Source organism: Rhinopithecus roxellana, chromosome 4 (assembly GCF_007565055.1).
Source record: "Rhinopithecus roxellana isolate Shanxi Qingling chromosome 4, ASM756505v1, whole genome shotgun sequence".
Lineage (NCBI taxonomy): Eukaryota > Metazoa > Chordata > Mammalia > Primates > Cercopithecidae > Rhinopithecus > Rhinopithecus roxellana.
The window spans coordinates 118,982,574-119,003,889 of NC_044552.1; the positions used below are offsets into that span (position 1 = coordinate 118,982,574).

At 40.2% G+C, this 21,316-nt stretch overlaps 1 long non-coding RNA gene across 1 annotated transcript in view; it reads right to left on the reverse strand.

Annotated features, from left to right (window-relative positions):
- Positions 1-1,289: 1,289 nt before the first annotated feature.
- LOC115897001 overlaps positions 1,290-21,316 on the reverse strand; it is a 40,236-nt gene continuing 20,209 nt past the window's right edge. Inside the window, exons 3-4 of the long non-coding RNA XR_004056963.1 lie at positions 15,714-15,923; positions 1,290-1,342 (exon numbers count right to left, since the gene is read on the reverse strand). This is a non-coding gene — a long non-coding RNA (uncharacterized LOC115897001). The remainder of the gene's footprint in view (positions 1,343-15,713; positions 15,924-21,316) is intronic.

Sequence of the window (21,316 nt, forward strand, 5' to 3'; positions counted from 1 at the left end):
CTGCTTGTTTAGACATAACACTATTGCACACTTAATAGGCTCTAGAACAGTGTAGACATAACTTTTACATGCATCAGGAAACCAAAACATGTGTGATTCACTTTATCTCTGTATTTGCTTTATTGTAGTGACCTAGAACTGAACTGGCAATATCTCCAAGGTGTGCCTGTGTATAAAAATCCATAGGTTTATAATGACACTTTAAAAAGTGGAAAAAAATATTTTATTGGTCACTACTGGAGGCAGCTATAGTAGAAACTAATTACTCTGAAAACTGGCAACACAAAAGAGTAAGCATTTATCTCAATTTTCCTATATGAACCACATTTCCAGGTAACCCAGTAGCCATAATTTACAAGGGAAAGGATTTTATAAACTATTATTTACAGAAGAATCCCAGATAATAAATCTAAAAAGAATGATATAATTAGAAAATCACCATTTAGCAACTCCTAGTGAAATAATTGATTCTGACAACAAACCACAAATGCTAAAACCATTAAATGGCAGTTTGATGGGGTTCTAGAAGTTTACAGCATGTTAAAGTGAAAACCATGGTTTATTTTATAGCTCTAAGGGTGGGAAACACTTCTTGCTAATGAAGAGATCAGGCTGTCACCTGAATCCAGCGACCAATTTTAGAATCAATCAGAATAGGGCATCAAGTGGTTCCTGATGTCCCACAGTATGAGTTCACAGAACTTACTTTTGCCAAACACTGACCCTAAATTCAATTAAATAAATTAAGCTGATAAGTTAGCTTTTAGCGCTAACTTACAATTTAGGTACAAGATGCGGGGAAGAGGAGCTAGTTGAATGATACCGTCACCATGAGGAAGTAATCAGGCAAACCTAGGATGTGGAACAATGGATATTCTATGTGCATTGTTCTATGGGACAATTACACCAGGTTTTTTCAGTAAGTCAATGGGAAGGGAAAAGAAGAGGGGAGAGGGGCTTGCTACAGATGTAAAAGACAAGGGGGTGTGACAACTGAATATAACGTGTGAGTCTCATTTGTATCTTTATTTGGGAAAAAAATTATCTTACAAAGATGTTTATTGGCCGGGCACGGTAGCTTACATCTGTAATCCCAGCACTTTGGGAGGCTAGGTGGGCTGATCACCTGAGGTCAGGAGTTCGAGACCAGCCTGACCAATATGACGAAACCCTGTCTTTACTAAAAATACAAAAATTAGATGGGTGTGGTGGCAAGGGCCTATAATCCCAGCTACTTGGGAGGCTGAGAAAGGAGAATCACTTCAACCTGGGAGGCAGAGGTTGCAGTGAGCCGAGATCACGCCATTGCACTCCAGCCTGGGCAGCAAGAGCAAAACTCCGTCTAAAAAAAAAAAAAAAAAAAAAAAAAAGATGTTTATTTTAAAAAAAAAAAAAAGATGTTTATTAAACCGTCAATGAACTTTGAATATGGTCTGGGAATTAGATACTAATAAATCATTGTTATAAATTTAGGTGTGATAGCGGTAACTCGTTATATTTCCCTCTTTTAGAGACACGTTGAAATACTAGATGGCAAGTGCCATTTTGCCTGGAATTTGCTTTAAAACTCTTCAGCAAAAATGGGGGGCAAATAGGTGATTCAAGTGGGCCAAATGTTGATTACTTTTAAATCTGGGTGGTTGCTGCTACGGATTGGACATGACTTGTATGTTCCCCACCGAATATTATGTTGAAATGTGATCCCCAGTGTGGTGATGTTGGGATGTGGGGTGTAGTGGGAGGAGTTTAGGTCATGGAGTAGAGCCCTTATGAATGGTTTGGTGCTGTTCTCAGGGTAGTGAGTAAGTTCCCTTGCTGTCCCGAGACAGGGTTGGTTTTGAGGGAATGGATTAGTTCCCAAGGGAGAGGGTTGTTCCAAAGCCAGGAGGACCCCCAGGTTTGATCCCTCTTTGCACCTGCCTGCCTGCCATTTGACCTTCTGCACCACGTTTTGATGCAGCACAAAAGTCCTCACCAGAAGCAGAGCAGATGCCAGCACTATGCTTCTTGCACAGCCTGCAGAACATGAACTAACTCAACCTCTTTCTTTACAAACCACCCACCACAGGTACACCTTTATAGCAACACAAAACAGACTAAGACAGCAGGAATATGGGGTTTTATCACACTCCTCTCTCCATTTGTGTATATTTGAAATAAAGAGTTTTTAAGGAAAATGTAAAAATTTATGTGAGGTTAAAAAAGAAGTGCTTCTCCTATGATGATGAATTTTGGTTTAATTCACCTGATGTGAAGAGATGAAAAACAGTAAAAACGAAGACTTCACTTTGCTTCTCCTCTGTATTTTTAGCAGTCTTTGGAGACTATTCTTACTAGGGAAGAAACTGCACTGAGTCAAAGGCATTTCCTTCTCAAGTGCTAATATATTACCATACGTTACCTCACATTACCTCTTACATAGTTCCCTCCTCAAAGAAACATAAACATAGCATAACAGAAAGAAATAGCCTTTGCGTGGTTTTTCAGACTTTGGCTCTCCTTGACCCCTGAGGTTTTCTTCTTTCTGAGTGCGCATTCCAGATGGCTGTGCTTTGAAATCCCACACCTGCTCCAACCCTGATCCTCTCCTAGAAACTCCTCTGAGGAGGCATCTCTGGTCTCCCGGCCAGGGTGACCAACCTTCTTCTCTGTCCCTTAGTTTCCTTGCACTCTCCCCGTAGCACTTAACATGTGATATGAAATGCATTTGTGTCTCTTCCCTGGACCATAACCTCCCTTAGGGCAGGGACTCAGCCTTTTAAACATTTCTTTCCAGTATTGAATATCTTCTGGCAAATAGCAGACTCTCAGTAGCTGCCAAATACATGCATGCTCTGGTACTATCTCCTGTAAACCTTGGTAACCTTAACAAGGTTTCCACTATGAAAAATCTCTGTTCTTAATTTCCTTTATGAAGTATTAAGCTTTGGATATTTCTGTCTAGCAAAAAGCCTGTACTCTGAACCAATAATTTAATCCTCTACCGGTTTTGTTGATTAAAAGATAATACTTGTCTCTCAGTAAGGCACCACGCCCAGCCAAGGGTTTTTATTTCTTGGCATATGTCCAGGAAATTCCTAGCTAAGAATAGGCTTATGATCATCTGTTCTAGGATCTAGAAGATTTACAAGTCATAGGAGTTTTAATTTATGGGATTCTGGAAAGTGAACTAGTTGCATAATTTGTATATATATATATATCCACTTTCCTGAACTATTTTAAAAAATATCTTTCTTGAGATATGTCACATACCATAAAATTCAATCATTTAACATATACAATTCAATGTTTTTAAATATATTAATATATTTGTGCAAACATCTCTATAGCTTTAGAACATTTTCATCACCACTCCCCCTCCAAACACCCTGCTGCCATCACTGCCCATTCTCTCTCCCTCCTTGGCCCTAGGTGCCCACTAACGTACTTTCTGTCTCTGTAGATTTGCCTACTCTAGACATTTCTTATAAATAAAATCATACGATATGTGATCTTTTATGACTTGCTTTTTTAATTTAGTATTTACAAGGATCATCCATGATGTAGCCTGTATCAGTACTCCACTCTTTCTTCTGTGGCCAAATCCTATTTCACTGTATAGATATACCTCATTTTGTTGATCCATTCATTAGATGATGGACATTTGGATTGTTTCCAATATTTGGCCATTATAAATGACAATGCCATGAAAATGGCAACTTAAATTTTTGTGTGGAATTAAATTTCCATCTCTCTTGGACATATATAGCTAAGAGTAGAATTGCTGGGTCCTGTGGTACTACCATGTTTAACTTTATGAGGAGCTGTCAAACTGCTTTCCATGGTAGTTGCATCATTTTACATACCCACCAACAATATATGAGGGTTCCAATGTCTCCACATCCTCACCACTCACTATTGTTCCTTCTTTTTATTACTATAGCTATCCTAGTGAACGTGGTTTTGATTTGCATTTGCCTAACGATGAAAAGGTGTTGAGCATCTTTCCACGTGCTCATTGGCCATTTATAAACCTTATTTGGAGAAAGGTCTATTCAAATACTTTGCCCTTTTAAAATTGTGTTGTCTTTTCATTGTTAAGTTAGAATAGTTCTTTATATATTCCAGATTAAAGGCTCTTATCTGATATGTGATTCTCATAGTTAAGAAATCATTGATTAGCCCAAGGTCACAAAGATTTAATCTTGTCTTAGGCTGTTTTCTGCTGCTACAACAGAACACCACAGACTGGGTAATTTATACACAAAAGATTTATTTGGCTCACAGTTTTGGAGGCTGGGAAGTCAAAGGGCATGGTGCCAGCATCTACTTAGCCATCTGGTGAGGGCTTTCTTGTTGCATCATACCATGGCAGAAAGCAGAAAGGCAGGTGACAAATGAGACAGGGAGAAAATGGAGGTCAAACTTATCCTGGAGTCCTCTCCCTCAATAACTAATCCACTACGCTGAAAACAGCATTAATCCATTCAGAAGGGCAGAACCCTCATGATCTATACCTCTTAAAGGTCTTATCTCTTTTTTTTTTCTTTTTTTTTTTTTTTTATTATACTTTAAGTTCTAGGGTACATGTGCATAACGTGCAGGTTTGTTACACATGAGATAATCATGTGGTTCTTGTCTTTGGTTCTGTTTATATGCTGGATTACATTTATTGATTTGCGAATGTTGAACCAGCCTTGCATCCCAGGGATGAAGCCCACTTGATGTATACTTATGCCATGTTGGTGTGCTGCACCCATCAACTCGTCAGCACCCATCAATTCATCATTTATATCATGTATAACTCCCCAATGCAATCCCTCCCTCCTCCCCCCTCCCCATGAGAGGCCCCAGTGTGTGATGTTCCCCTTCCCCAGTCCAAGTGATCTCATTGTTCAGTTCCCACCTATGAGTGAGAACATGCGGTGTTTGGTTTTCTCTTCTTGTGATAGTTTGCTAAGAATGATGGTTTCCAGCTGCATTCATGTCCCTACAAAGGACGCAAACTCATCCTTTTTTATGGCTGCATAGTATTCCATGGTGTATATGTGCCACATTTTCTTAATCCAGTCTGTCACAGATGGACATTTGGGTTGATTCCAAGTCTTTGCTATTGTGAATAGTGCCGCAATAAACATACGTGTGCATGTGTCTTTGTAGTAGAATAATTTATAATCCTTTGGGTATATACCCAGTAGTGGGATGGCTGGGTCATATGGTACATCTAGTTCTAGATCCTTGAGGAATTGCCATACTGTTTTCCATAATGGTTGAACTAGTTTACAATCCCACCAACAGTGTAAAAGTGTTCCTATTTCTCCACATCCTCTCCAACACTTGTTGTTTCCTGACTTCTTAATGATTGCCATTCTAACTGGTGTGAGATGGTATCTCATTGTGGTTTTGATTTGCATTTCTCTGATGGCGAGTGATGATGAGCATTTTTTCATGTGTCTGTTGGCTGTATGAATGTCTTCTTTTGAGAAATGTCTGTTCATATCCTTTCCCCACTTTTTGATGGGGTTGTTTGTTTTTTTCTTGTATTATTTGTTTGAGTTCTTTGTAGATTCTGGATATTAGCCCTTTGTCAGATGAGTAGGTTGCAAAAATTTTCTCCCATTCTGTAGGTTGCCTGTTCACTCTGATGGTAGTTTCTTTTGCTGTGCAAAAGCTCTTTAGTTTAATTAGATCCCATTTGTCAATTTTGGCTTTTGCTGCCGTTGCTTTTGGTGTTTTAGACATGAAGTCCTTGCCCATGCCTATGTCCTGAATGGTACCACCTAGATTTTCTTCTAGGGTTTTTATGGTATTAGGTCTAACATTTAAGTCTCTAATCCATCTTGAATTAATCTTCGTATAAGGGGTAAGGAAAGGATCCAGTTTCAGCTTTCTACTTATGGCTAGCCAATTTTCCCAGCACCATTTATTAAATAGGGAATCCTTTCCCCATTTCTTGTTTCTCTCAGGTTTGTCAAAGATCAGATGGCTGTAGATGTGTGGTATTATTTCTGAGGACTCTGTTCTGTTCCATTGGTCTATAGCTCTGTTTTGGTACCAGTACCATGCTGTTTTGGTTACTGTAGCCTTGTAGTATAGTTTGAAGTCAGGTAGCGTGACGCCTCCAGCTTTGTCCTTTTGACATAGGATTGTCTTGGCAATGCGGGCTCTTTTTTGGTTCCATATGAACTTTAAAGCAGTTTTTTTCCAATTCTGTGAAGAAACTCATTGGTAGCTTGATGGGGATGGCATTGAATCTATAAATAACCTTGGGCAGTATGGCCATTTTCACGATATTGATTCTTCCTATCCATGAGCATGGTATGTTCTTCCATTTGTTTGTGTCCTCTTTGATTTCACTGAGCAGTGGTTTGTAGTTCTCCTTGAAGAGGTCCTTTACATCCCTTGTAAGCTGGATTCCTAGGTATTTTATTCTCTTGGAAGCAATTGTGAATGGAAGTTCATTCCTGATTTGGCTCTCTGCTTGTCTGTTACTGGTGTATAAGAATGCTTGTGATTTTTGCACATTAATTTTGTATCCTGAGACTTTGCTGAAGTTGCTTATCAGCTTAAGGAGATTTTGGGCTGAGATGATGGGGTTTTCTAAATATGCAATCATGTCATCTGCAAACAGGGACAATTTGACTTCTTCTTTTCCTAACTGGATACCCTTGATTTCTTTCTCTTGCCTGATTGCCCTAGCCAGAACTTCCAAGACTATGTTGAATAGGAGTGGTGAGAGAGGGCATCCCTGTCTTGTGCCAGTTTTCAAAGGGAATTTTTCCAGTTTTTGCCCATTCAGTATGATATTAGCTGTGGGTTTGTCATAAATAGCTCTTATTATTTTGAGGTACGTTCCATCAATACCGAATTTATTGAGCGTTTTTAACATGAAGGGCTGTTGAATTTTGTCAAAAGCCTTTTCTGCATCTATTGAGATAATCATGTGGTTCTTGTCTTTGGTTCTGTTTATATGCTGGATTATGTTTATTGATTTGTGAATGTTGAACCAGCCTTGCATCCCAGGGATGAAGCCCACTTGATCATGGTGGATAAGCTTTTTGATGTGCTGCTGAATCTGGTTTGCCAGTATTTTATTGAGAATTTTTGCATCGATGTTCATCAGGGATATTGGTCTAAAATTCTCTTTTTTTGTTGTGTCTCTGTCAGGCTTTGGTATCAGGATGATGTTGGCCTCATAAAATGAGTTAGGGAGGATTCCCTCTTTTTCTATTGATTGGAATAGTTTCAGAAGGAATGGTACCAGCTCCTCCTTGTACCTCTGGTAGAATTCAGCTGTGAACCCATCTGGTCCTGGACTTTTTTTGGTGGGTAGGCTATTAATTGTTGCCTCAATTTCAGAGCCTGCTATTGGTCTATTCAGGGATTCCACTTCTTCCTGGTTTAGTCTTGGGAGAGTGTAAGTGTCCAGGAAATTATCCATTTCTTCTAGATTTTCTAGTTGATTTGAGTAGAGGCATTTATAGTATTCTCTGATGGTTGTTTGTATTTCTGTGGGGTCAGTGGTGAAATCCCCTTTATCATTTTTTATTGCGTCTATTTGATTCCTCTCTCTTTTCTTCTTTATTAGCCTTGCTAGCGGTCTGTCAATTTTGTTGATCTTTTCAAAAAACCAACTCCTGGAATTATTGATTTTTTGGAGGGTTTTTTGTGTCTCTATCTCCTTCAGTTCTGCTCCGATCTTAGTTATTTCTTGCCTTCTGCTAGCTTTTGAATGTGTTTGCTCTTGCCTCTCTAGTTCTTTTAATTGTGATGTTAGGGTGTCAATTTTAGATCTTTCCAGCTTTCTCTTGTGGGCATTTAGTGCTATAAATTTCCCTCTACACACTGCTTTAAATGTGTCCCAGAGATTCTGGTATGTTGTATCTTTGTTCTCATTGGTTTCAAAGAACATCTTTATTTCTGCTTTCATTTCGTTATGTACCCAGTAGTCATTCAGGAGCAGGTTGTTCAGTTTCCATGTAGTTGACCGGTTTTGATTGAGTTTCTTAGTCCTGAGTTCTAGTTTGATTGCACTGTGGTCTGAGAGACAGTTTGTTATAATTTCTGTTCTTTTGCATTTGCTGAGGAGTGCTTTACTTCCAATTATGTGGTCAATTTTGGAATAAGCGCGATGTGGTGCTGAGAAGAATGTATATTCTGTTGATTTGGGGTGGAGAGTTCTATAGATGTCTATTAGGTCTGCTTGGTGCAGAGATGAGTTCAATTCCTGGATATCCTTGTTAACTTTCTGTCTCGTTGATCTGTCTAATGTTGACAGTGGAGTGTTGAAGTCTCCCATTATTATTGTATGGGAGTCTAAGTCTCTTTGTAAGTCTCTAAGGACTTGCTTTATGAATCTGGGTGCTCCTGTATTGGGCGCATATATATTTAGGAGAGTTAGCTCTTCCTGTTGAATTGATCCCTTTACCATTATGTAATGGCCTTCTTTGTCTCTTTTGATCTTTGATGGTTTAAAGTCTGTTTTATCAGAGACTAGGATTGCAACTCCTGCTTTTTTATGTTCTCCATTTGCTTGGTAGATCTTCCTCCATCCCTTTATTTTGAGCCTATGTATGTCTCTGCATGTGAGATGGGTCTCCTGAATACAGCAGACTGATGGGTCTTGACTCTTTATCCAGTCTGCCAGTCTGTGTCTTTTAATTGGAGCATTTAGTCCATTTACATTTAAGGTTAATATTGTTATGTGTGAACTTGATCCTGCCATTATGATATTAACTGGTTATTTTGCTCGTTAGTTGATGCAGTTTCTTCCTAGCCTCGATGGTCTTTACATTTTGGCATGTTTTTGCAATGGCTGGTACCGGTTGTTCCTTTCCATGTTTAGGGCTTCCTTCAGGGTCTCTTGTAAGAGAGGCCTGGTGGTGACAAAATCTCTAAGCATTTGCTTATCTGTAAAGGATTTTATTTCTCCTTCACTTATGAAACTTAGTTTGGCTGGATATGAAATTCTGGGTTTAAAATTCTTTTCTTTAAGAACGTTGAATATTGGCCCCCACTCTCTTCTGGCTTGTAGAGTTTCTGCCGAGAGGTCTGCTGTTAGTCTGATGGGCTTCCCTTTGTGGGTAACCCGACCTTTCTCTCTGGCTGCCCTTAAGATTTTTTCCTTCATTTCAACTTTGGTGAATCTGGCAATTATGTGTCTTGGAGTTGCTCTTCTGGAGGAGTATCTTTGTGGCGTTCTCTGTATTTCCTGAATTTGAATGTTGGCCTGCCCTACTAGGTTGGCGAAGTTCTCCTGGATGATATCCTGAAGAGTGTTTTCCAACTTGGTTCCATTTTCCCCCTCACTTTCAGGCACCCCAATCAGACGTAGATTTGGTCTTTTTACGTAATCCCATAGTTCTTGCAGGCTTTGTTCATTTCTTTTTCTTCTTTTTTCTTTTGGTTTCTCTTCTCCCTTCATTTCATTCATTTGATCTTCAATCACTGATACTCTTTCTTCCAGTTGATCGAGTCGGTTACTGAAGCTTGTGCATTTGTCACGTATTTCTCGTGTCATGGTTTTCCTCTCTGTCATTTCGTTTATGATCTTCTCTGCATTAATTAGTCTAGCTGTCAATTCTTCCACTCTTTTTTCAAGATTTTTAGTTTCTTTGCGCTGGGTACGTAATTCCTCCTTTAGCTCTGAGAAGTTTGATGGACTGAAGCCTTCTTCTCTCATCTCATCAAAGTCACTCTCTGACCAGCTTCGATCTGTTGCTGGCGATGGGCTGCACTCCTTTGCAGGGGGAGATGCGCTCTTATTTTTTGAATTTCCAGCTTTTCTGCCCTGCTTCTTCCCCATCTTTGTGGTTTTATCTGTCTCTGGTCTTTGATGATGGGGACGTACTGATGGGGTTTTGGTATAGGTGTCCTTCCTGTTTGATCGTTTTCCTTCTGACAGTCAGAGGACTGTCTGTTGGTCTGTTGGAGATTGCTTGAGGTCCACTCCAGACCCTGTTTGCCTGGGTATCAGCAGCAGAGGTTGCCGAAGATAGAATATTGCTGAACAGCAAGTGTACCTGTCTGATTCTTACTTTGGAAGCTTCCTCTCAGGGGTGTACTCCACCCTGTGAGTTGTGGGGTGTCAGACTGCCCCTAGTTGGGGATGTCTCCCAGCTAGGCTACTCAGGGGTCAGGGACCCACCTGAGCAGGCAGTCTGTCTGTTCTCAGATCTCAACCTCCATGTTGGGAGATCCACGGCTCTCCCCAAAGCTGTCAGACAGAGTCGTTCGCGTCTGCACCGGCCCCCGCTGCTTCCCCTGTTAGTCTTCAGCTGTGCGCTGTCCCCAGAGGTGGAGTCTACAGAGACAGGCAGGCTTCCTTGAGCTGCTGTGAGCTCCACCCAGTTCGAGCTTCCCAGCAGCGGCTTTGTTTACCTACTTAAGCCTCAGCAATGGCGGGCGCCCCTCCCCCAGCCTCGCTGCTGCCTTGCGGATAGATCGCCGCGGACTGCTGTGTTAGCAGTGAGGGAGGCTCCGTGGGCGTGGGACCCTCCCGGCCAGGTTTGGGATATATTCTCCTGGTGTGCCAGTTGGCTTAAAGCGCAGTATTGGGGTGGGAGTTACCCGATTTTCCAGGTGTTGTGTGTCTCAGTTCCCCTGGCTAGGAAAACGGATTCCCTTCCCCCTTGTGCTTCCAGGTGAGGCGATGCCTCGCCCTGCTTCAGCTCTTGCTGGTCAGGCTGCAGCAGCTGACCAGCACCGATTGTCCGGCACTCCCTAGTGAGATGACCCCATTACCTCAGTTGAAAATGCAGAAATCACCGGTCTTCTGTGTCGCTCGCCCTGGGAGTTGGAGACTGGAGCTGTTCCTATTCGGTCATCTTGCTCCGCCCCCAAAGGTCTTATCTCCTAGTACCACTCCATTGGCAATTAAATTTGACCAGGAGTTTTGGTGGGACATTCAAACCATAGCAAATCCCATGTTTTCTTTTAAGAGTTTTGTAATTTTAGTTCTTTCATTTCAGTTGTCAGCGAAGCTAAAGATTACCTGTCCCTGTGTAAGTTCTTAGTTGAGAGGAGCCCCTATAGCAAAAGCAGATCAACAAGAAAAAAACAAACAAGTTTATTAACACGTAAAGTGAACACCATGCAGGAAAAACCTCAATGAAAAGTAACTCAAAGCAGTTGCTTAGAACTCTGGCTTATATTGCATCTTCAACAAAGAACAATAAATTTATAGAGAAATGACAGGACAAAAGAAGGCAATTTCCTTTCAGGGGTAGGAAACAGTGGGTAAATAACCATATGGGGGTAAACTAATGAAGTAACATTTGTTTGCAGATTCCTCTGGTGCCTTCGCTGGGCGAATAGAGTCTAGAATTGTCTCCAGTAAAGGATAATTTATATCCTACCTTGAGGCAGAAAAGGGGAAGACAGGGAGAGCTTTTTCCATTTGCTGCTTCTTGCCTTCAGTCCCAAAATAATTGATAATTGTTTTAATATAGTGTGAAATAGTAGTTCAAGTTCATTCTTTTGCACGTAGAGATCCAGTTGTCCCAGCAGCATGTTTGGAAAGACTTCTTTTCCCCATTGGAATTGTCTTGGCAATCTTATCTAACATAAATTTATATACATATATATATTCATATACATATATACACGTGTATATATGTGTGTGTGTGCAGGATTTTAAAAACTTTCGTTGGGGAATGATGGACATACAAAAAGCTGTACATATTTAATGTATGCAACTTGATGAGTTTGAGGTTAAATATACATCTGTGAAATCATTACCACAATCTAAACATATCCATCACCTCCAAAACAGTTTCCTTCCACCCTCTATATTTATAATTGTGTATGTATGTGTGTGCATGTGTGTGTGTGTAGTATGTGATAAAACATAAGATCTACCCCCTTAGCGAATTTTTAAGTATGTAATACAGTTTTGTTAACTATAGGTATTATGCTGTACAGCAGATCTCTAGGACTTACTCATCTTTTACAACTGAAACTTTGTAACTTTTGGCTAATAGCTCCCTATATCCCCCTCTCCCCAGCTCCTGACAACCACCATTCTACTCTCTGCTTCTAAGAGTTTAACTCTTTTAGATTCCTTATATAAGTGGCATCAAGTAGTACTTGTCTTCCTGTATCTAACTTATTTCACTTAGCATAAAGTCCTCTAGGTTTATGCATGTTGTCACAAATAGCAGGATTTCCTTCTTTCTTAAGGCTAAACAATATTCCACTGTATATATGTAACACATTTTCCTTACCCATTCATCCATGATGAATATTTAGGTTACTTAAGTTCATGCTGCAATGAATGGGAGTGCAAATGCTCTTTGAAATCTCAATTTCGATTCCTTTAAATGTATACCCTGTAGTGGGATTGCTGGATCATATAATAGTTCTATTTTTAATTTTTTTTGAAGACCCTCTATACGCTCTTGCATATGTAGGCTGGCTTCTAGACTCTCACTGTATTCCATTGATCTATGTGTCTATCCTTATGTCAGTACCATGCTGGCTTGACTATTGTAACTTTGTAGTAAGTTCTGAAGTCAATGTGAGTTCTCCAACTTCGTCCTTCTTTTTAAGGATTCTTTTGATTATTCTGGGTCCCTTGCTTTTCCATATTATTTTTAAAATGCTATATCTTGTTCTTCTGAAATTACTTCATTTATGTGTTACTTCTGGTTATATCATCCAAGTTTGTTTGTTTTTTTCACTCATGATTTCCTTATCTTCATTTCTTTCTTTTTAAGATTTTAAAAAATCTTTCAGACAATGAATTTGGGTTCCAAAGTGACTCGCTTGTCTTTTCAAAGTTTAGCTAAAAGTGTTCAAATTTGTGTAATATACGTGTGTATTTTGTGACTGAATCTTCTTACATTCTCTTATTACAGTTTCATTTGATAAGTGCTTTACCAAAATTTAATCAACATAACATTCACCCTATCAAAGTGTAAAATTCAGTGTTTTTTAGTAAATTCACTGAGTTGTTGAACCATCTAATTCTAGACTGTCTAACTTCAGAACATTTCATAACTCTCCAAAGAAAATCTTGCCATCTTAGTTTTTAATAATTTTTTGGCAGGTTTCATTCTTGACAACTTCTTCTTTTTTTTACTTTAGTAAAACCACCACCTTGCCTTGAGCTATTTGCTCATTCAAAACTAAACCTTATTTAGGCCACTTGATATGATTCACCTTATCTCTAGCGAAATCTTAAAACTTTTTCAAGGAAGTGGTCAATTTATTTACATAAACTTGAAAAGGCTTTGCTTCTCATCATTTAAAACACAAGGCTTTGAGAATTACCCATTTGATTTTGTACTTTGCAAACTCACAAGTAACTCTATATTTGAACATTTAAATTGTCTGAAGTATTTGGAGAAACAATTTACTTCCTGGCTCTATATCCTCTTTAGTTATCTCTTCCTTTTATGTAAGAACTGCATTAATAGATGACTTCCAAGAATGTTGTGAGAAAAAAACAGTGAAAATAATTTAAGCAAAGTATATTCTGTACTCAATTCTACATCAACAATGAGTGGACCTCTTGTCCACACTCATTTGAAAATACTATATTGAATTCAGATGTAAAACTTTACTGAGTTGGGTCAGTGGAAACTTTGTCAAGAATGAACAAAACAATGAGGTCATAACTGGAGAATGTTCTGTTCTCTTTCTTTCTTTTTTTTTTTTTTTTAGGCAGAGTTTCACTCTGCCATCTGCCACCCTGCCGCCCAGGCTGGATGGAGTGCAGTGGTACAATCTCGGCTCACTGCAGCCTCTGTTTCCTGGGTTCAAGAGATTCCCCTGCCTCAACCTCCCAAGTAGCTGGGACAACAGGCCCACCCCCACACCCAGCTAATTTTTTGTGTTTTTAATAGAGATGAGTTTTCACTATGTTGACCAGACTAGTCTCAAACTCCTGACCTTGTGATCCATCCACTTCAGGCTCCCAAAGTGCTGGGATTACAGGTGTGAGCCACCGCACCTGGCCTCTCCAGCTATTTTCAAAGTCATCAGAAAAGCCTTGATATCCATCATTCACTATAATGCAGCAAAACCTCACATTTTGAATTTAGGCACACCTGGGTTAGAATTCCATTAAAGAGCTGAGTTACCTTAGATAACATATAACAACTGTAAACTAGAAAGTATCTGAGACAAGTCGCAATCAGTTTAGAAGTTTTTTTTTGCCAAGGTTGAGGACGCACCCAGGAGACAGGTCTGTGCCTTTCTCCAAAGATGATTTTAAGGGCTTCGACAATTTAAAGCAGAAAAACAAGCTAGAGAAGGAATGGGGAGGGTATGGTCACATAATTGAACCCCCATATTGCAAGACAAAAGGATCAGGTAGGGGAACAGTCAGTTATGTATTTGTCTTGCACTCAGTGAATCCACACTTTACACAAGATAAAGTGAACACATTACCAGTGAAAGGTGTCCAGGAACAAAGGATTGGACAAAACACACAATAAAGCAAGGAAAGAACAAAGCAACAAGAGCAGAGATTTCCTGAAAATGAAAGTATACTCCACAGTGTGGGAGCAGATCTGAGCATAGGGGCTCCAGAGCCCCATTACGGAATGTTCTGGGGTTTAAATGCCCTTTAGAGTTTTCCACTGGTTACTTGGTGTACGCCTTATGTGAATGAAGAGGATGAAGTAAAGTTACAAAGCCATTTACTCAGTGTACACACTATGTAAATGGAGAGAATATTTCCTGTCATAGCTGAAGCATTTCTATTTGATTTAGGTCTAGGAAGTCATTGGGTTCCCTGCCTCCAGACCCTATTCTCCTGCCTCAAACACAGAGTGAAGATATTTAATCTTTTATCTGTAGCTATCTGCTTAAGAACAAAAGGAACAGCAGGTGCTTGCATGAGTCAGCTTTCAGGTCAATTTCTCCTCTTGGCATACTGAATTGGGGTCCCAAGTTTTTATTTTCCTTTCATACAACAGACCTCTAGTCTCTGACCCTGAGCTTTCTCATCTATATGTGTAACCTCACTTCTTCCAGACCTCACCAGCTGGAGATGTAGATGAATTCAGCTATAGTTTGAATGTTTGTGTCCCTCCAAATTTACTGTTGCAATTTAATCTCCAATGCAACCATATTAGAAGGTGGGGCATTTAGGTGGTGGTTAAGTCATGAGGGTTCCACCTCAGCAAGAAAGTACGAGCCTCACCAGACACCAAACCTGCTGGCACTTTGATCTTGGACTTCCCAGTCTCCAGAACTGTGAGAAATACATTTCTATTGATTATAAGTTACCCAGTCTGAGGTTTCTTTTTGTTTCTGTTTTTGGTTTTGTTTGAGACAGAGTCTCACTCTGTTGTCCAGGCTGGAGTGCAGTGGAGCAATCTCGGCTCATTGCAGCCACCACCTCCTGGGTTCAAGCAATTCTCCTGCCTCAGCCTCCCAAGTAGCTGGGATTACAGGTGTACATCACCAAGCCCAGCTAAAATTTTTTTAAAAATTTTTCACTAGAGACGAGGTTTCACCATGTTGGCCAGGCTGGTCTCAAACTCCTGATCTCAGGTGTTCCATCTGCCTCAGCCTCCCAATGTGCTGGGATTACAGGCATGAGCCACTGTACCCAGCCTAAGGTATTTTATTATAGCAGCAGGAATGGACTAAGATAAAGTCACATTAACAATCATGACACATTCTTCCTTGTCAACTTTCCACCCCAGCCTTTGTAGGATTTCTGCTTCCCTGTCAAGTTCATCACCCCTGAGTGCTTCCAGGGCTGTCTCTCATGTGCTTACCTGCAAACAAGTTGGTTTCACTCCCACCATCAAGGATTGAGTTTCTCATGGTGAAAGTCCGCAGGCCACCTGAAAGCTAATCCCTGGTGTACTGATGATTTGGATAGCCAATGGTCTGTCGTTGGGATGATTAAGACAGACTCTCACTTCTTTTCTCTGTCTCTCCAGTCTCTTCCTTACAGTCTTGAGCTGACCTCTAGCCAGAGTGACCTATCAGAAATGCAAATCTCTATCATTCTATTTCTCACCATCCTGCAACACAGTCATTTTCTCTCAATAATACAATACAACAAAAGCCCAATATATTAAACTGATGTCATGGGAGTTGCTCAGCTGAAGGGAACTCATCAGATGGGTTGATAGGGAGCAGCCATTCAGTCTTCCCGATCCCTTCCCACCCCCTGCCAGCCCCAGCAGCAGCCCTGGACAACCTGTACAGAACCAATGACCATGGGACACAGCCTGAAAATCGCATCTCCAGGGGACAAATGCAAAACTCCCTGCATAACAAACAAACACACAAAAGCCTGGGGTAATCCAACCCCCACTCACCTCTCCAGCTTCATCTCTCCCATCACCCACTCAGAGGTACTCTATGTCCTACAGCTGTGATGACAATACAGTAGTCACTAGCCACATGTGGCTATTTAGATTTAAATTAATTACAGTAAAATAAAAGAAAACATTCAGCCCCGTTGTCAACTAACCACATCTCAAGTGCTCAGTAGCCACATGTGGTCAGTGGTGACGGTGATAGACAGCACAGACACAGAACAGTCGCATCATCACTGTAAGTGTGACAGGACAGCAGCGCTCTGACGACACCAAGTTAACCACATCTCCCAAAGCCCACGTACTTTCTCACAGTCTAGAGCCTTCGCATATGCTGTTCTCTCTATCTAGCCCCTTCTCTTCTCTGTTGTCTATTTGGAAAATTCTCAGACATTTTTCAAGATTGTCTCCAAGCTCCCCCTGCCAGGAGCCTTCCAGTCAATTTCCAATCTCCAGTCTCATTCAGAGATGACTTGAGCACTGTTTCCTCTCTGATCTCTTTATACCCTGAAATTCTTTTCAGATGACACTTTTCAAATGGTTTTACAACTGTTTGCTTGGCTGTGTATATTTTATATTGGATGTAAACGTAGATATTTTAACTCATCTTTAAGCCAAAGTAATCAATAAATATCTATTAAATTAATGACTTTATTGGAGAATAATCAAATTGCTGTATATAGCTGAGTGAAAATGGCAATAATCATGGAAATGGTGGATGTGGTAGGCAGAATAATGCCCATCTTCCCCATAAAGATGTCCATATCTTAAACACCAGACTCTGTGAAATATGTTACCTAAGCAAAATGGACTTCACAGATGTTAAGTAAAGGACATTGAGATGAGGAGATTATTATGAATTATTTAGGTGGGCCACATGTAATCACATTGTGATCCTTAAAAGTGGAAGAGAGAGTCAGAAAAGGAGGGCAGAGTAAAGCACTGTGAGAAGAATTCAACCTGTAGTTGCTGGCTTTGAAGATGAAGGAAGAGTCCATGAGCAAAAATGAATGTGGGCAGCCCCTAGAACCCGGAAAGGTAGGGAAACTGATTGTCCCGTATGGCCTTCAGAAGGGAACACAGCCCTGCCTCCCCTTGGATGTTAGCCCAGTGAGACTCATTTCAGACTTCTAACCTCCAGAAATGTAAGATAATAAACTTGTGCTCTTTTAAGTCCCTATGTTTATAGTAATTTGATAAAACACCAAAAGGAAACTGATATGGTGGAGTTAGAAAGGGAAGGGTGTTAGTACAGAAAGAATGTGTTTCACTGGGGAACTGCTCAGCCTTGAGGTCTCAGGGTCCAGTGGAGGAGGAGGCCACACTGCAGCAGGGCAGGAACATTATTGCTGGCCCCAAGGCACAGAGGATGTGCCCTGGGCTCTTGCTTTAGTTTGAGGAGTTCTGTCAGGTGTGAGGAGGGCTTTCCTGTGCCCCTGGAGCTTGTGATTTTCGTACAAGTAGGAAGATAAGTTTTCTGTATAAATCTAATAGTGCTAACACCTAGTTTAGACTTTATCCTCTTTGAGAGCACAGAAAATTACCAAATATCTCTTAAAAGTCCACAAGTGTATAGCCCATTGCATGACTTAAGTAAATATTTACAGTGTGACATATAAAAGACACTGTATAGCTTCACAAACACACTGGAAATTTTGTTTTGTACAGTGTAAACAGAGTAACTTGCATTGTAACTATAAAATATCTACATATGCAATGAAGAACTTCCTATTGCGATAAACTGTAATTATTTACTATCTAGTTCCCAATCAGCGTTTCAGTATGAATTGAATAATTTTCAGTGATCTAATTTTTTTGAAAAAGCATTTCTTTAACAAATATCTTTTATTCCCAGAACCGTTCAAACCCCTGTGGATGCAGCGATAAAAAACCTGGTCACATTCTAGCAGTGGGGACAGAGCTATAAGGCAGAGAACTCAACAAAGTGTTAGCAGCTTTGTGATAAGAGCTCTAAGGCCATGGTAGTCATCATGGCCACCCCCACCCTTAAGGAAAGGTAATGATTAAACTATGTTTTAAGGATAAGTTGCTGTCTGCCAGGTGAAAAAGGTGGAGTAAGGGTGGCTCCAGAAATATAAATGACGAAGGTGGCATTGCCAGCAGATGTCAGCTCGAGCCATGATCCTGGGTCCTGGTTGACTCAGGAAACTGCAGTCATTCCACACTGCAGGCCCAGAGTGTAAGTGGAGCCAGTGAATTCTAGGAAGACCTCCCTGAGGAAGTGATGCTCTGAGCTGAGATCTGAAGGAAGAATGATGGTTAACCAAGTGAGAGGTAGGGAATCATAGCAGGCAGATGGAACAGCACATGCCATGGTCCTGGTGCAGGATGAAAAAAGAAAGAAGAGATGATTGGTTTCCTCTCCTGGGGCAGGTCAGCCTCCAGGAAAGAAGGTCAGGCCTTCATCTTCTTCACACTCCATCACCACTTCACCACTCTTCACAATATCAGTATTGATATTAGGTGGCAAATATTCCTACATTAAGACTGTATCCAAAGTTGGGATGTTTTTCAATTTCCATTTAAACATTTTTCATTCATAGTTCTCAAATTTTAAATTTCAGATTTGCATGCAGAAACAATCAGTGGCCCAGGATCATAAGATCTAAGTTCTAATTACTGTGTGATCTTGGTTAATCACTTAACTTCTCTGGGTTTCAGTTTCTTCGTTCATAAAATTAGTAGGTTAGACCACACAGCTTCTACAGAAGCCCTGAGAGTTCTATATTTATGAGGTTTTAGGGATTTAAGGCTTGAAGGCGCCTTGGCATGGTATAATTTAGAGCAAATTATGACATGGCTAATATCCCAGCTCTGCCACTTTATAGCTGTGTGACCTTGGGCAAGTACTTAATTTTTTTTCTGATCCACAATTTCTGAATATAATAATATCTACCCTGAAGAGTTAGGAGAAACCCATATATATTTATACATATGAGAAACCCATATATACAGAAGCTATTTTTATTATAACAGAAATGCACTATTTTAATACTTTGATAAGTTTTATAACTTTTTTTTTAAATTGTGAAACAATATATAACAGTCTCAAGAAAACTTAGTCTTTGTCAGAGTTTTTCCAAGGAGAGTAATAATTTATCTTCCGCAGATGTGGGCTGTTACTATCACCAACTCAGACACACAGATAGAAAATTATATTTACTAGCATGTGCCCTTCTGCTGAAAAGACCATTGAACTTGAGAACTTGAGAGGGCTTTTTCTCACCAAATAAGAGATTGAAGAAGAGAAAAGAATTAGTATCAACAGGGAACTAACATCTACAACCTAACAATTTTTGTTTGTTTCAGCTTCCATTCTAAGAGGCATTGTCATTAAGATTTAAGGAACAAAATGTAGGAAGTGAGCCCATGAAAATGACAGGCTGTGAGAATGTTCACTGGATAATTTAGTTTAGTTCAGTGCAGTTTTAGAAAAACTAAATTATCGGTGAACCCACCTCCAATATTTCAACATAGATTCTTTTTATTTTCCCTAAGTGTTGGCCAGTCTGAGAAATAAAGAGAAAGAGTACAAAGAGAGGAATTTTACAGCTGGACCCCTGGGGGTGACATCACATGTTAGTAGGTCCATGATGCCCACCTGAGCCACAAAACCAGCAGGTTTTCATTAAGGACTTTAAAAGGGGAGGGGTGTACAAACAGGGAGTAGGTCACAAAGATCACATGCTTCAAAGGGCAAAAGGGAGAACAAAGATTACATGCTTCTGAGGCCAATAAGGATCACAAGGCAAAGGGCAAAGCAAAGATCACAAGGCAAAGGGCGAAATCAAAAACTCCTGATGAGGGTCTACGTTCAGCTATGCACATATTGTCATGATAAACATCTTAACAGAAAACAGGATTCAAGAGCAAAGAACTAGTCTGACCTCAAATTTACCAGGGCTGGGGTTTCCCTATCCTAATAAGCCTGAGGGTACTGCAGGAGACTCAGTTCTTATCTGAGCTGCATGGTACAGACACTCCCAGAGCAGCCATTTATAGACCTCCCCCCAGGAATGCAATTCTTTTCCTAGGTTCTTAATATTATATTCCTTGATGGGAAAAGAATTTAGCGATATCTCTCCTACTTGCACATCCATTTATGGGCTCTCTGCAAGAAGAAAAATATGGCTCTATTCTGCCTGACCCTGCAGGCAGTCAGACCTTATGGTTGTCTTCCCTTGTTCCCTAAAATCTGTTCTTTTTCAAGGTGCACTGATTTCATATTGTTCAAACACACATGTTTTACAATCAGTTTGTACAATAGTGGTCCTGAGGTGACGTACATTCTCAGTTTACGAAGATAACAGGATTAAGAGATTAAAGTAAGACAGGCCTAAGAAATTATAAGAATATTAATTTGGGGAACTGATAAATGTCCATGAAATCTTCACAGTTTATGTTTTTCTGCCACAGCACCAGCCGGTCCCGCTGTTCAGGGTCCTTGACTTCCTGCAACACTGAATAAGAGAAATCATTTTCACCTATATTTTACCTACATAGGCTATAGTCCTGAGATCCCATTCATGTGCAGATCCTTTTCTTTCTTTTCTTTCTTCTTTTTTTTTTTTTCTTTTTGAGATGGAGTCTCACTCTGTCACCCAGGCTGGAATGCAGTGGCATGATCTCAGCTCACTGCAACCTCCATCTGCTGGGTTCAAGGAATTTTTGCACCTCAGCCTCCCGAGTAGTTGGGACTACAGGTGCACACTACCACACTTAGCTAATTTTTGTATCTTAGTAGAGATGGGGTTTTGCCATGCTGGCCAGGCAGGTTTCAAACTACTGACCTCAAGCGATCCGCCCACCTAGGCCTCTTAACGTGCCAGGATTACAGGTGTGAGCCACTGCACCTGGCTTTATCTTCTCTTTTCTAAATAACTATGACAGAAACAGGGCTATGTGCTTCTAATAGTGATAGATAAAATTAGATTTTTGAGGCTACATTCTTCATTATATACAAAAAATGATTTAAATGATTCAAGTTTTGAAGTCTACAAAATTTGCATTGCTTTACTAAACCTTTAAAA